The 10228-nt window shown below is 37.9% G+C and overlaps 1 long non-coding RNA gene across 1 annotated transcript; it reads right to left on the bottom strand.

The window, feature by feature from the left end:
* Positions 1-593: 593 nt before the first annotated feature.
* Positions 594-2833, bottom strand: LOC147034802 (uncharacterized). The gene is made up of 4 exons (XR_015060384.1): positions 1576-2833; positions 1314-1472; positions 1011-1068; positions 594-718 (listed from the first exon to the last, which is right to left on the bottom strand). It is a non-coding gene; the product is annotated as an uncharacterized LOC147034802 (long non-coding RNA).
* Positions 2834-10228: the final 7395 nt, after the last annotated feature.

The raw sequence follows: 10228 nt of genomic DNA, 5'->3' as shown, positions 1-10228 counted from the left end.
ACCCATCCACACAAGCTCCACTCATCCACCCATCCCCCCATCTCTCCACCCATCCATTTATCCACACAAACCTCATCCACATAAGCCTCATCCACATTCACCCCTCCCACACAAGCTCCACCCACATAAACCCCTGCCCATATAAGCCCTGCCCACATAAACCCCTCCCACATAAGCCCTGCCTACACAAGCTCCACACAAAAACTTCACACACATAAACCCCTCCCACACAAGCTCCACCCACATAAACCCCCGCCCACACAAGCCCCACCCACACAAGCCCCACCCACACACACACCCCGCCCACACAAGCCCCTCCCACACACACCCCACCCACACAAGCCCCCACCGAAGCCCCGCCCACACAAGCCCCGCCCACACAAGCCCCACCCCACCTCATCCCCCTGTGCGCCCCCACCTTTGACCCACCACCTCCCTCATCCCACCCCCACCCTTCCCCACACACACACATGGGGAGGGGAGGGATGGGATGAGGGGGTGATGGGTCATTGGGGGAGCGCACCTACCCACCTCCCCCCACCCCCCCCCTTTACATCTCTTTTATTCTTTTCTTGTAATTCAGAATCAAGTAATTGTAAACAAAACAAATATAATTTATTAATATTGAAAATATTAAATATTCATTTGCGAGAATGTACAATCTTTCCCAGCAATCTTCTTCAGATGTCTTGTGATTTCGAAACTCAGACACCATATTCTGTTTTGAAACAAAAAGTGGATAATAATTAGGTTCTATAAAGATAATTACATGGTAATATGAATAAGCCTCGTTGACCACTGAATTAACACACCAGGAGCCTGTCATCCTTTCAAGGTCAATAAAATGAATTCCAGTGTACTGACAAAACCACGTCCAAACTAATGATGCAACCAACATAAGGCGACATTCTAAAGAGAGAGTGATATTAATAATAATTCAGAAATATTTACCTCCAGAAAATCATGTGTTGTACGAGTGATATTAATAATAATAATTCAGAAATATTTACCTCCAGAAAATCATGTGTTGTACAAGATTGCTTCAACAGCTGATGTTGTGCGATAGTGCTGAAAAAAAAAAATAATAAGTCAAGGGTATAGATGAAGAGACAGACAGGGAAAGCAACACACACACACACACGCACACACACACACATACACACACACATAGACACACACACACGTGCCTCACCATTGGTTTAATTCATTCGAGATCAGAGACCAGTCATTATAAATCATTGGCCTCTTCAATAAGAGCAGAGAGAGGTAGGTAGAAAGACAGACAGAGAGAGAGGCACACACACGTGTCTCACCATTGGTTTAATTCCTTCGAGATGAGAGGACGTGATAAGACTTCATGCCACTCATTGTAAATGTCTTTCAATTCTCTTCTAAAATCATTGATCTCTTCAATAAGAGTATTAATTTCATGAACCACGTCGTGATATGTAAACTCAATTTCTTCCAATGCCCTGTCAGGGAAAAATATATATATATATATATATCAGAATTATCATGATTTAATTAATAATCATTTGCTTCATCGTTCAAAGAGAAAAGCATACACAAACTTACCAACTCTGTAGTGGGCTGTTGGCTTCATCGGAAGAAATATCGTCCATGCCTCAGTTGTAAAAATGAAAATCCCGTCTGGCAGAAACTTTGTCTGGCGAACCGCTTATAAAGCAACGATGAGGAGATTGCTTAATCATTGGGTGTGGGCACAGGAAATGACAAGCTTCTCTTAATGATCTCATCTGGCCACCGCCCGAGTTGCAAATCATTTTTGGACATAAACCACGCCATAAAAGTTTTGATTCAAATGTTTTCAGTTCGTGTTCTGAGATAAAATATAAACACGAGACCTTGTCTCACAGAATAGTTCCTATTTTTTCACAGCATGACAGTCCAAAACCACTTCCTCATTCACACAGCACGGCCGTGTCAAAAAAACACTTCCTCATTTTCACGGCATGAACTGAAAACATTTGAAACAAAACTTTTTTTCTGGCATGGTTTATGTACAAAAATGATTTGCAACTCGGGCGGTGGCCAGATGAGATCATTAAGAGAAGTTTATCATTTCGTAATGGCACAAAAGGGGTATCTTAAAAAATATAAAGATTCAAATGTTTTGTTTTTCAATATTTTAGATGGGGATTATTGTGCAAAGAAAATTAAACTATTGAAGGAATTTGAGAATGAACAAATGTTTATAGGTTCAATGAGTGAGCTAAACAATATGCATTGGTTATTTGATAAAGAGTGTCCCGGGGCTTAGGCGTTTCAGATATTTCTTTAGAATCACCTTTAACAAATCTTTATCTTGTTGTATGGGCTATTTGAATAGAGAGCCCCTAGGTTAAAAGGGGAAATAAAAAAATGGCCATTTTTACAGCCATTTTTCCCTGCTGTGCAGGGGTTTGGCTTTTTCTTGAGGCAATGTTTTATGGCCGGATGCCCTTCCTGACACCAACCCTGGTCGCCTCTTACGACACACAGGGATATGGTACACCTATTCTAACCGGGGCATACACCGGGACCAGTACACTGGCACTCATTTCGCCGACCTCGGAAGGATGGCAGGCTGAGTCAACCCCCTGGTGTTAATTCAGCAGCCAACGGGATTTGAACTCAGGACCCTGGGATCCCAAGCCACCACCATAACCACTAAGCCAACACCAGGCTCCAGGTTAAAAGGGGAGACAAATAAATATACCTTGGGCTAAAAAGGGGATTTATTTTTTTGGGGAAAAAAAAAGAAAAATTTCATGGCTGAAAATCCCCCATTCATTTACATGGGGAAAAGTGAGCCAGAACCAGTATTCTTACCCTACTGACAGCATTTAAAAGTTTGTATACAATCTATGCGTTTGACCTGAGCGCTCAAAAGGAAACTATAAAGTCTAATCGAGTGGATACTTCCCTATACATTGAAAGAGGAGAGAGTGAAGAAGTTGATACATATTGTTTGCTTTTGGAAGAAACGGAATTGCAGATTAATACAGATAATGGTGTGATGATTAGTCTCACATAATTTTTTGTTAAATAAATGAGTGGCAAAGTACCAACTGGGGTATATGTTAATCAAATCAATCTTCATAAACTATCATCTTGTGTTCAAAATCAAAAGCCTTGTACGATTAACGTTAATACAATTCAGAGAAAAGGAGCAGTAAGAATTGATGTTTTTCTCACAAGAGAACAGGTTAAAATCTTGAATGACACTGGCTCACTTAAAATTAAAATGACAATACCAATGTTGAAAAAATATTCAATAAGAGAGACGAGTGGAGGATTTCTCCCATTTCTAATTCCTTTATTTGCTGGTTTAAGTGCGGTTGGAGCATTGACGGGTGGTATTTCAACAGCGGTGAAAACTGCCAATGAAAGGAAGGCTCAACTCCAGGCTCAAAAAGAATTGGAAAGACATAACAAAGAGTTGGAGAAACAAATTAGTGGAAGTGGTGTAATTGTAGATTTTGCTGAAAAACTTGAAGGTCTGCCTGATAAAGCGAGATTGTTAGTTGGAGATATGCTTTCTTCTATAGCACAAGCAGGTGTAAAATTAACGAAAAGAGGTAATGGATTATATCTTTCTAATAAATAAATGAGCATTGATGAGTGGTTGAAAGAATTTGGAAAGAATACAACATCAAATTTACAACTTGTTAAATATTGTAAGAAATTAAAAATTCATAATGTGGTTATTTGTATGAGAGATGAATTAACAAATGTGCCGAAACATACAAAGAATATTATTATGAACTTAGAAGATAATAATGGGAACGGTTCTCATTGGGTTTGTATTTTTAATAGTCAAGACAAATATTATTTTGATAGTTTTGGTCTTCCACCACCTGTTGAAGTCATAAAATTCTTACAGAATGGTGTTTATCAAACATTTCAAGTCCAAGAATTAAATTCCAAGTGTTGTGGTCAATTATGTATATATGTGTTATTTCAACTCAACAAAAATAAAAAAATTTATGATATTATTTTTAATCTAATATAAATGACTTATGTTGGTAAAGATGGTTCTATCTTTGGTGTATCTCAAGAACTGGATATTGATTTATCAAATTATTACACAAAGGCACAGGCTGAACGACATAAATATAATATAACCAAAAATATTAACATGAAAAATGCTTATAAATTAAAAAATTATCCAAGCCCGACTGACGCGAATGACTTGGTGAGATTAAGCGATTTATCACAATATATATCCTTAAATAAAACGGCTGTGTATTCCAAAGATACAGAAGTGTTGATATTATCGCCAGCTCATACAGAATTCACAGTTCGAATTAAAATAAATTTTTATAAAGAAGGGCGTATCATTTGTATGAGAATAGAACAATGGGGGTATGATATGAATGATTTAGGGTATAATTGGTCATTTAAAATTAACCTCGAAGACCTGGAACAATTAAATCAGTCTCGTAAGGAAGAATATTATCCACTTGGTATCGAGAATGAGTTTTGTGGGTCCACGATTAGTAAACAACAAATAAAAGAATTTAATAAGGGTAAATATAATAATGGTTTTGCCCTTGTTTATCTCATGAAAACAGAAAAAACAGGATTATATATAATAAGTAAGGAAATACAAAATGATTTAACTATGGGAAGATGGGGAGGTGTTTCGTGCCATTATATTATTCTAACATATATTTCTAATACATAAATGACAGCAAGAAGGCTTCAAGAAAATTATCATTTCTGTGTCCAAGCATACCTTCAAGAAAAGGGTATTCGGTATTTTAATAAATATGTTCTACAACATAAGAATGAGGTATTTTCAATAAAAGATTGGCATTATGCTGATGTTGATAAACCGACAACTTTAGATTTAATTAGAATGTTAAATAATGAAAAAATTATAAAGTTAAGAAAAGGCAAGGCTCTTTTAGAAATTCAAAAGAAATTTTATTGGTTTCCTGTTGTAAAAAAAATTATTTTGGATACAGGAATAACAAGAAATGCTGATGAATATATGTATAATATTGTATGGGGTGTAAGCGATTCAAGGATAGTAAGGGATGAGGAAGGAGTTGAAGAAGAGAGGGAAGAGGAGGAAAAGGAGAAGAGAGAGAAGGAGGAGAGGGAGAAGAAAGACAAGGAGGAAAGAGCGAGACAAAATAAATATCAAAATATGGAAACCAGTGAGATTCAAAAAAGATTGGTGGTATTACAGAAAATAACTCAACCCACCGAGGAGGAAAACAAAGAATTGACAAGTCTATTTGCAATATTTTCTTCAAGACTATCATCGACAAGCTATTCATGTTAATTCAAGTTTTTCATTTTTATTTTTTTTCTTAAATAAATGGAGGAGAGAGTGAAGGCATTTCTAAGGATTCTTTATGTTTTAAAAATTAAGATTCAAATGTGCATGTTGGAAACTAAAAAGGTTTTTGCACTCTGCAGGAATTTTTCACATAAATAAATGAGTTATTGTCTCAAATGTAAAAAGAAAACTAATACTAAAAATATTTCATATATTAAAAGTAAAAATAACAGGGTTATACAAAAAGGTATATGTTCGGTGTGTGGTTCAAAAAAAAATCAATTTATCTCCCAACACAAACTCGAAGGAGATATACAAAAGTTTTTATCAGGAAGTAAATTTACAACTACTGGAATACCAGGGGAATTACATCTTCCAGGGTATTCTTTCTGTGGTCCAGGTACAAACTTGGATAAAAGATTAGATGAGGCAGACAATCCTAAATCCTGGAGTCAGCCTATCAATAGAGTTGATGAAGTGTGCATGAGACACGATATTGATTATGGGAATACCACAACGTTGGAAGAAAAGCATGAAGCCGATAGAGAAATGTTGTATAATTTGTCTCTGATACAAAATCCAACCTTGAGAGAAAAAGTTGATCGGTTCATTGTGAAGAAGATGATCAGTGCTAAATTGAAACTTGGACTTGGAAATTCAAAAAACTTGTAAGCTCTAATGATGTCATTAAGATTGAAGAGCAATTAGCTGATGAATTACATAAACCAATATTCACAAAGTTTCAGAGAAGGAAAGTTTATTCCAAGGAAGTTGATTATATCTGGTCTGCTGATTTGATTGAACTCAATAATGATAAGGGGTACAAGTATGCTTTAACCGTTATTGATTTGAGGAGTAGATATGCGTGGGTTGTCCCTTTAAAAAACAAAACAGGTAATACTCTTATGTTAGCTTTTCAACAGATATTTAATAAAAATAAGAGAAAACCTAAAAAATTGTGGACTGATGAGGGTAGAGAGTTTTATAACAAGACATTTATGAATTTTCTAAAAAATAACAGTATTACATTATACAGTACCTTTAATGAAGGGAAGGCAGTTGTTGTTGAACGTTTTAATCGTACCTTAAAAGAGAGACTATATAAAAAATTCACACAACTCGGTTCACAACAATGGTCATCTTTTATTCAGGATATTGTGGATAAGTATAATGACACGATTCACACGTCAACAAATATGAAACCATCAGAAACATTTACAAAATTAAAATATGAAAAAGAGATTAATGTCAGAAAACCTAAGTTCAAAGTTGGTGATATCGTAAGAATATATAGGTGGAAATCTCATTTTGAAAAAGGTTATATGAAAAGATGGACCAACGAGCTTTTTAAAATTGTTGATGTAATAGATACGGTTCCTTGGACTTATAAAATATATGATTTGGAAGGGGAAGAGATTTTAGGTTCATTTTATTCACAGGAATTACAAAAGACAAAGATAAATTGAAATTTTTTGACTCCGCCCCTTTTTGACTCCGCCCACACAAGCCCCGCCCATACAAACCCCACACAAGCTCCACACAAACCCCTCACAAGCTCCAATAAATTGAAAATTTTTGACTCCGCCCCTTTTTGACTCCGCCCACACACGCCCCTCCCACACAAACCCCACACAAACTCCACCACACACAAACCCCACACAAGCTCCACACAAGCTCCACACAAAAACTCCACCCCACACAAGCTCCACACACACACAAGCTCCACCCATATTCATCATATTCACATAATTAGTGATTAGTTAATTAGTTCCCCACACACAACATGTTTATTTAATTAAAAAATTATCCACCCATCCACACAAGCTCCACTCATCCACCCATCTCTCCACTCATCTCTCCGCCCATTCATTTATCCACACAAACCTCATCCACATAAGCCTCATCCACATTCACCCCTCCCACATAAGCTCCACCCACATAAACCCCTGCCCACATAAACCCTGCCCACATAAACCCCTCCCACATAAACCCCTGCCCAAATAAACCCTGCCCACTTAAACCCCTCCCACATAAGCCCTGCCTACACAAGCTCCACACACATAAACCCCGCCCACACAAGTCCCACCCACACAAGCCCCACCCACACAAGCCCCACCCACACAAGCCCCACCCACACAAGCCCCACCCACACACACCCTGCCCACACAAGCCCCACCCACACAAGCCCCACCCACACAAGCCCCACCCACACACACCCCGCCCACACAAGCCCCACCCACACAAGCCCCACCCACACAAGCCCCACCCACACAAGCCCCACCGAAGCCCCGCCCACACAAGCCCCGCCCACACAAGCCCCACCCCCCTCATCCCCCCTGTGCGCCCCCCACCTTTGACCCACCACCTCCCTCATCCCACCCCCACCCTTCCCCACACACACACATGGGGAGGGGAGGGATGGGATGAGGGGGTGATGGGTCATTGGGGGGGCGCACCTACCCTCCCTTCATGTCTTGATTCTCTTTTTGAAATTCAGAATCAAGTAATTGTAAACAAAAAAATATAATTTATTAATATTGAAAATATTAAATATTCATTTGCGAGAATGTATAATCTTTCCCAGCAATCTTCTTCAGATGTCTTGTGATTTCGAAACTCAGACACCATATTCTGTTTTGAAACAAAAAGTGGATAATAATTAGGTTTTATAAAGATAATTACATGGTAATATGAGTAAGCCTCGTTGACCACTGAATTAACACACCAGGAGCCTGTCATCCTTTCAAGGTCAATAAAATGAATTCCAGTGTACTGACAAAACCGCGTCCAAACTAATGATGCAACCAACATAAGACGACATTCTAAAGAGAGAGTGATATTAATAATAATTCAGAAACATTTACCTCCAGAAAATCATGTGTTGTACAAGATTGCTTCAACAGCTGATGTTGTGTGATAGTGCTGAAAAAAAAATAATAAGTCAAGGGTATAGATGAAGAGACAGACAGAGAGAGATACAAACAGACAGGGAAAGCAACACACACACACACACACACACACACACACACACACACACACACACACACACACACACACACACACACACACACACACACACACACACACACACACACATACACACACACATAGACACACATATATATACACACACACACACGTGTCTCACCATTGGTTTAATTCATTCGAGATCAGAGACTTCGTACCAGTCATTATAAATCATTGACCTCTTCAATAAGAGCAGAGAGAGGTAGGTAGAAAGACAGACAGAGAGAGACACACACACACACACACACACACACACACACACACACACACACGTGTCTCACCATTGGTTTAATTCCTTCGAGATCAGAGGACGTGATAAGACTTCGTACCACTCATTATAAATGTCTTTCAATTCTCTTCTAAAATCATTGATCTCTTCAATAAGAGTATTCATTTCATGCACCTCGTCGTGATATGTAAACTCCACTTCTCCCAATGACCTGTCAGGAAAAAAATATATCAGAATTATCATGATTTAATTAATAATCATTTGCTTCATCGTTCAAAGAGAAAACCATACACAAACTTACCAACTCTGTAGTGAGCTGTTGTCTTCATCGGAAGAAAGATCGCTCATGTCTCAGTTGTAAAAATGAAAATCCCGTCTGGCAGAAACTTTGTCTGGTGAATCACTTATAAGGCAACGACGAGGAAATTACCTAAGCATTGGGTGCGGCCACAGGAAATGACAGCTTGGAAAATAACTGAGCGATTGTATGAATCATTTACAAAACATACTTAAAATGGTTTTGATTCAAATGTTTTCAGTTCGTGTTCTGAGATAAAATATAAACACGAGACCTTGTCTCACAGAATAGTTCCTGTTTTTCACAGCATGACAGTCCAAAACCACTTCCTCATTCACACAGCACGACCGTGTCAAAAAAAAACACTTCCTCATTTTCACGGCATGAACTGAAAACATTTGAAACAAAACTTTTTTATGGCGTGGTTTATACACAAAAATGATTTGCAACTCGGGCGGTGGTCAGATGAGATCATTAAGAGAAGTTTATCATTTCGTAATGGCACAAAAGGGGTATCTTAAAAAATATAAAGATTCAAATGTTTTGTTTTATCAATATTTTAGATGGGGATTATTGTGCAAAGAAAATTAAACTATTGAAGGAATTTGAGAATGAACAAATCTTTATAGGTTCAATGAGTGAGCTGTTCAACCTCCAGGTGTTCAATTCAATGAGGTTCAACCTCCAGGTTAAAAGGGGAGACAAATAAATATACCTTGGGATAGCCTGGTGTTGGCTAAGCCTGGTGTTGGCTTAGTGGTTAGGGTGGCGGCTTGGGATCCCAGTGTCCTGAGTTCAAGCCCCGTTGGCTGCTGAATTAACACCAGGGGGTTGACTCAGCCTGTCATCCTTCCGAGGTCGGCGAAATGAGTGCCAGTGTACTGGTCCCGGTGTATGCCCTGGTTAGAATAGGTGTACCATATCCCTGTGTGTCGTAAGAGGCGACCAGGAAGGGCATCCGGCCATAAAACATTGCCTCACAAAAAGCCAAACCCCTGCACAGCAGGGAAAAACGGCTGTAAAAAAAAAAAAACGGATAAAAAGGGGGTTTACTTTTAGGGGAAAAAAGGGAATCACTGAAAATCCCCCATTCATTTACATGGGGAAAAGTGAGCCAGAACCAGTAAATCCACCCTACTTATATATATATATATATACAGTATAAATATATATATATATATATATATATATATATATATATATATATATATATATATATATATATATATACAGTATATATATATATATATATATATATATAGTATAAATATATATACATATATATATATATATATATATATATATATATATATATATATATATACAGTATATATATATATTGTTACGGATTTTCGAATCCGGTCTGATGAATGCATCCACA

This window comes from Eptatretus burgeri, chromosome 1 (assembly GCF_056783735.1).
Source record: "Eptatretus burgeri isolate ZD-2024b chromosome 1, Ebu_testis_v1, whole genome shotgun sequence".
Lineage (NCBI taxonomy): Eukaryota > Metazoa > Chordata > Myxini > Myxiniformes > Myxinidae > Eptatretus > Eptatretus burgeri.
Note: the sequence above shows the minus strand (reverse complement) of the source record. Positions and strands in the feature narration are given on the sequence as shown.